Genomic DNA, 7,208 nt, shown 5'->3' on the forward strand with positions numbered 1-7,208 from the left:
GGATCATTTTAACTTGTGAAAGAATTTGATGCGGATGTACTTAATTTGTGATTTTTGTTGTAGCTAGGAAATGGATGAGACGATGTCTGTTGTTTGTGAGGTAGAGAAGGTTCCTGGAATTGGAGTTCATGGAGATGAGTCACATAATTCTAGAACGGGGCTTGGTAATGAATCTTTGTCAGAGAGGGAGAATATTTTCGTTGGTTCAACGTCAGATAATTCCATGAGCTCAGAGCATGGGATGGAAGCAATTATTAATGTAAGTGTATTTGATATATTCAATTTTTTTCATGGAAAGCAAATGCAGAAGGATAAATGTTTTAACATTGTCATGTTTTTATTGAATATGTAGATGGACGACATTGACAATGATTATGAGAGAGATATTAGTGATGATGTTGCGTTGGAGGAAAACAGCAATGAGGTACATGGAGTGTAATTGTTATTTGATATGCAATGAAATGAGATTACCATTAAAAAGTAGGAAACAGTAATGAGGTACATTTACTTGTTGTCTTTAATTTTTGCAGGAAATATTTGGACTTGAAAATGTGTATGACTATTATGGTGAATCCGACGTGGAGAATTGTTTTTATGATGAGTCAGTAGTTGGCAAACATTATGTGGAGGCAAAGCCGTCGAAGAGCAAGGAGGTACGTATTGGTTAATTATTTGTGGAAACCAATTTTTTTAATAGCCACATAAAAAAATTAGAGTTTGATTGCTATGTTTTTATGTGACAGTCCCATGTTGATGATGGTGATGATGCGAACCTCAGTCAAGCTTGTCGAGCGAGAGGATACGATAGAGTTGTACATGATGATAAAGGAGATGACTTTTCCTAGTGAAGAAGCTGCATTCGAATTCTACAACAGCTATGCCAACGATAATGGATTCAGCATCAGATTGGATAAGGTCAGATATAGCAAAAAATACGAAACATAGGCGTTACGGTGCGTTTTTTGTGTTCAAGGGAAGGTGAGCGTGATCCAAAGTTGATGACCGAAGAGGGACATAGTCGGAGGCTCAGACCACTGTCTCGATGCAACTGTGAGGCGCAGATGACTGTGAAGCTGAATGAAAAACTTGGTGTCTGGTATGTTGATAGTTTCGATGACAAGCACAGTCATACTTCAGCAAGAGCAGATGAAACACCTTTTCTTTGGTCGCATAGAAAAATCAGAGATCATCAGAAGACTGAGATCTTAGCTATGGGAGTGATACGTCTCCGACGTATCGATAATTTCTTATGTTCCATGCCACATTATTGATGATATCTACATGTTTTATACACATTATATGTCATATTTATGCGTTTTCTGGAACTAACCTATTAACAAGATGCCAAGTGCCGCTCCTCGTTTTCTGCTGTTTTTGGTTTCGTAAATCCTAGTAACGAAATATTCTCGGAATTGGACGAAATCAACGCCCGGGTTCCTATTTTGCTCGGAAGCATCCGGAACACCCGAGAGTCGCGCAGGGGGGCCACACAGGCCCCGGATGATAGGCCGGCGTGGCCCGGGCCCCGGCCGCGCCGCCTTATGGTGTCGTCGCCCTTCGACCTTCTGACGCCGCCTCTTCGCCTATATAAAGGTCCCAGACCTAAAACCTCGAGACGAAAAATCCACGGTACGAGAAACCTTCCAGAGCCGCCGCCATCGCGAAGCCAAGATCTGGGGGACAGGAGTCTCTGTTCTGGCACGCCGCCGGGACGGGTAAGTGCCCCCGGAAGGCTCCTCCATCGACACCACCGCCATCTCATCAACGCTGCTGTCTCCCATGAGGAGGGAGTAGTTCTCCATCGAGGCTAAGGGTTGTACCGGTAGCTATGTGGTTAATCTCTCTCCTATGTACTTCAATACAATAATCTCATGAGCTGCCTTACATGATTGAGATTCATATGATGATGCTTGTAATCTAGATGTCATTATGCTAGTCAAGTGGGTTTTACTTATGTGATCTCCGGAGACTCCTTGTCCCACGTGTGTAAAGGTGACAAGTGTGTGCACCGTGTGGGTCTCTTAGGCTATATTTCACAGAATACTTATTCGCTGTTATGAATGGCATAGTGAAGTGCTTATTTATATCTCTTTATGATTGCAATGTGTTTTATATCACAATTTATCCATGTGCTACTCTAGTGATGTTATTAAAGTAGTTTTATTCCTCCTGCACTGTGTAATGGTGACAGTGTGTGCATCCGTGTTAGTACTTGGCGTAGGCTATGATTGTGATCTCTTGTAGATTATGAAGTTAACTATTGCTATGATGGTATTGATGTGATCTATTCCTCCTACATGGTGTGAAGGTGACAGTGTGCATGCTATGTTAGTACTTGGTTTAGTCGTGTTGATCTTTCATGCACTCTAAGGTTATTTAAATATGAATATTGAATTGTGGAGCTTGTTAACTCCGTAATTGAGGGTTCGTGTAATCCTACGCAATGGTGTTCATCATCCAACAAAAGAGTGTAGAGTATGCATTTATCTATTCTGTTATGTGATCAATGTTGAGAGTGTCCACTAGTGAAAGTGTAATCCCTAGGCCTTGTTCCTAAATATCGCTATCGCTGCTTGTTTACTCGTTTTATCGCGTTACTACTGCTGCGTTGCTACTGCTTATTTATACCACCTGTATTTCACTATCTCTTCGCCGAACTAGTGCACCTATTATGTGTGTTGGGGACACAAGAGACTTCTTGCTTTGTGGTTGCAGGGTTGCATGAGAGGGATATCTTTGACCTCTTCCTCCCTGAGTTCGATAAACCTTGGGTGATCCACTTAAGGGAAACTTGCTGCTGTTCTACAAACCTCTGCTCTTGGAGGCCCAACACTGTCTACAAGAATAGAAAAGCTCCCGTAGACATCAAGCTATTTTCTGGCGCCGTTGCCGGGGAGGAAAGGTAAAAGGTACTCACACTCCGGATCTCGGCTACTAAGCTATTTTCTGGCGCCGTTGCCGGGGAGGTAAGGTAAAAGGTATTCACATCCTCCGACTACTAAGCTATTTCCTAGCACTGTTGCCGGTGTATGAGTGCTCGAAGCTATTTCCTTTAGATCCTGCAATTGCATCTTTTTGTTTCTTGTTTACACTAGTTTGGCATAATGGACGACAATGAGCTTCTTATTCTATTTCCTGATTTAAGACATGGATGGTTTGATGCGAAAATTAAAAAACCTATGGAATGTTATTTGCATGTTGGTAGTAATATTAGTATGAACGCTTTGAACACCATTGTTGATAATGATATAGAAAGTTCTAAGCTTGGGGGAGCTGGTTTTCATGATCTTTTTAGTCGTCCCCCAAGCATTGAGGAGAAAATTTTCTTTGATGATACTTTGCCTCCTATTTATGATGATTATAATGATAGTGGTCTTTTGGTGCCACCTACTATGGAGAGTAAATTTTGTTGTGATTATACTATGCCTCCTACACTTGATGAGAATAATAATGATAGCTACTTTGTTGAATTTGCTCCCACTACAACTAATAAAATTGATTATGCTTATGTGGAGAGTAATAATTTTATGCATGAGACTCATGATAAGAATGCTTTATGTGATAGTTATATTGTTGAGTTTGCTCATGATGCTACTAAAAGTTATTATGAGAGAGGAAAATATGGTTGTAGAAATTTTCATGTTACTAAAATGCCTCTCTATGTGCTGAAATTTTTGAAGCTACACTTGTTTTATCTTCCTGTGCTTGTTACTTTGCTCTTCATGAACTTGTTTATTTACAAGATTCCTATGCATAGGAAGCATGTTAGACTTAAATTTGTTTTGAATTTGCCTCTTGATGCTCTCTTTTACTTCAAATACTATTTCTTGCGAGCGCATCATTAAAATTGCTGAGCCCATCTTAACGGCTATAAAGAAAAGAACTTCTTGGGAGATAACCCATGTGTTATTTTGCTACAGTACTTTGTTTTATATTTGTGTCTTGGAAGTTGTTTACTACTGTAGCAACCTCTCCTTATCTTAGTTTTGTGTTTTGTTGTGCCAAGTAAAGTCGTTGATAGTAAGGTTCATACTAGATTTGGATTACTGCGCAGTTTCAGATTTCTTTGCTGTCACGAATCTGGGCCTAATTCTCTGTAGGTAACTCAGAAAATTAAGCCAATTTACGTGAGTGATCCTCAGATATGTACGCAACTTTCATTCAATTTGGGCATTTTCATTTGAGCAAGTCCGGTGCCTCAATAAAATCCATCTTTACGGACTGTTCTGTTTTGACAGATTCTGCCTTTTATTTCGCATTGCCTCTTTTGCTATGTTGGATGAATTTCTTTGATCCATTAATGTCCAAGTAGCTTTATGCAATGTCCAGAAGTGTTAAGAATGATTGTTTCACCTCTGAACATGTTAATTTTTATCGTGCACTAACCCTCTAATGAGTTGTTTCGAGTTTGGTGTGGAGGAAGTTTTCAAGGGTCAAGAGAGGAGGATGATATACTATGATCAAGAAGAGTGAAAGCTCTAAGCTTGGGGATGCCCCGGTGGTTCACCCCTGCATATTTCAAGAAGACTCAAGCGTCTAAGCTTGGGGATGCCCAAGGCATCCCCTTCTTCATCGACAAATTATCAGGTTCCTTCTCTTGAAACTATATTTTTATTCGGTCACATCTTATGTACTTTACTTGGAGCGTCTGTGTGCTTTTATTTTTGTTTTGTTATTTTCATTCTCCGAATAAATACAAACTTGTGTGGGAGAGAGACACGCTCCGCTGTTGCATATGGACAAGTATGTCCTTAGGCTGTACTCATAATATTCATGGCGAAGTTTCTTCTTCGTTAAATTGTTATATGGTTGGAATTGGAAAATGCTACATGTAGTAATTGGTAAAATGTCTTGGATAATGTGATACTTGGCAATTGTTGTGCTCATGTTTAAGCTCTTGCATCATATACTTTGCACCTATTAATGAAGAAATACATAGAGCTTGCTAAAATTTGGTTTGCATAATTGGTCTCTCTAAGGTCTAGATAATTTCTAGTATTGAGTTTTGAACAACAAGGAAGACGGTGTAGAGTCTTATAATGTTTACAATATGTCTTTTATGTGAGTTTTGCTGCACCGGTTCATCCTTGTGTTTGTTTCAAATAACCTTGCTAGCCTAAACCTTGTATCGAGAGGGAATACTTCTCATGCATCCAAAATCCTTGAGCCAACCACTATGCCATTTGTGTCCACCATACCTACCTACTACATGGTATTTCTCCGCCATTCCAAAGTAAATTGCTTGAGTGCTACCTTTAAAATTCCATCATTCGCCTTTACAATATATAGCTCATGGGGCTAATAGCTTAAAAACTATTGTGGTATTGAATATGTACTTATGCACTTTATCTCTTATTAAGTTGCTTGTTGTGCGATAACCATGCTTCTGGGGACGCCATCAACTACTCTTTGTTGAATATCATGTGAGTTGCTATGCATGTCCGTCTTGTCTCGAAGTAAGAGAGATCTACCACTTTAATGGTTAGAGCATGCATATTGTTAGAGAAGAACATTGGGCCGCTAACTAAAGCCATGAATCATGGTGGAAGTTTCAGTTTTGGACATATATCCTCAATCTCATATGAGAACACTAATTGTTGCCACATGCTTATGCATTAAAGAGGAGTCCATTATCTGTTGTCCATGTTGTCCCGGTATGGATGTCTAAGTTGAGAATAATCAAAAGCGAGAAATCCAAAATGCGAGCTTTCTCCTTAGACCTTTGTACAGGCGGCATGGAGGTACCCCATTGTGACACTTGGTTAAAATATGTGTATTGCGATGATCCGGTAGTCCAAGCTAATTAGGACAAGGTGCGGGCACTATTAGTATACTATGCATGAGGCTTGCAACTTGTAAGATATAATTTACATGATACATATGCTTTATTACTACCGTTGACAAAATTGTTTCATGTTTTCAAAATAAAAGCTCTAGCACAAATATAGAAATCGATGCTTTTCCTCTTTGAAGGACCTTTCTTTTACTTTTATGTTGAGTCAGTTCACCTATCTCTCTCCACCTCAAGAAGCAAACACTTGTGTGAACTGTGCATTGATTCCTACATACTTGCATATTGCACTTGTGATATTACTCTATGTTGACAATTATCCATGAGATATACATGTTATAAGTTGAAAGCAACCGCTGAAACTTAATCTTCCATTGTGTTGCTTCAATGTCTTTACTTTAAATTATTGCTTTATGAGTTAACTCTTATGCAAGACTTATTGATGCCTGTCTTGAAAGTGCTATTAATGAAAAGTCATTGCTTTATGATTCAGTTGTTTACTCATGTCATTACCATTGTTTTGATCGCTGCATTCATTACATATGTTTACAATATGATCAAGGTTATGATGGCATGTCACTCCAGAAATTATCTTTGTTTATCGTTTACCTGCTCGGGACGAGCAGGAACTAAGCTTGGGGATGCTGATACGTCTCCGACGTATTGATAATTTCTTATGTTCCATGCCACATTATTGATGATATCTACATGTTTTATACACATTATATGTCACTAGTCGACAACCCGTGCCCTGCACGGGCTAGATATTTTAAAAACATACAAAATTTTATTATTATTTACTAATAACACTTTAATAGAGTTAGAAATGTTTCAAAACTACTATGATGCCTATACCTTTACAGGCTTACAGCCCAGCCCGATGATTGGTCGATTATCTACATTCAAATCCATGGACTTAACTGTAGAACCTTTCACCCACACAGGAAGAAATGTTCATTTGATCCGAAGGGCCGTAGTAAAATTAAATTAGGAAAACAGATTTGCTGCAATTTTAAAAATACATAATCCAGTCAAACTCATGTATATAATTAGATTTAGAGCGAAGTACACCGTGGGTCCATAGAATATTTTGAAACTGTCACGTATCTGCTGGAACCTTAAAACCTGTTATCCATGCATGGGAAGTCTAAAAATCCAAGCAAGATTTTCCGGATAACTCACATGTTTTGCTCTCCCGGTTCTAGATGACTTCATTATTGCCCTAATGGGATCTTGATGATAATTGTATGTGTTCTACCAACAGGTAATCTTGGAAATAGTTTAGGAACCCCTAATGCACCTAACTCTTAAATGTTATCGATGTTTTCTTTACTTATGACAGGTAAATGTATCTAATACTCAGACATGGAGAGTGTGTATATATATGGTTTTATTGATTAGCTTAACCAATATGTTC

General features: G+C 38.8%; 1 long non-coding RNA gene across 1 annotated transcript; it reads left to right on the forward strand.

The window, feature by feature from the left end:
* Window positions 1-210: 210 nt before the first annotated feature.
* LOC124676054 lies at window positions 211-640 on the forward strand. Its single transcript, XR_006993502.1, has 3 exons — window positions 211-259; window positions 353-424; window positions 531-640. It is a non-coding gene; the product is annotated as an uncharacterized LOC124676054 (long non-coding RNA).
* The last annotated feature ends 6,568 nt before the right edge of the window (window positions 641-7,208 follow it).

The sequence above is a fragment of the Lolium rigidum genome, chromosome 7 (assembly GCF_022539505.1).
Source record: "Lolium rigidum isolate FL_2022 chromosome 7, APGP_CSIRO_Lrig_0.1, whole genome shotgun sequence".
NCBI lineage: Eukaryota > Viridiplantae > Streptophyta > Magnoliopsida > Poales > Poaceae > Lolium > Lolium rigidum.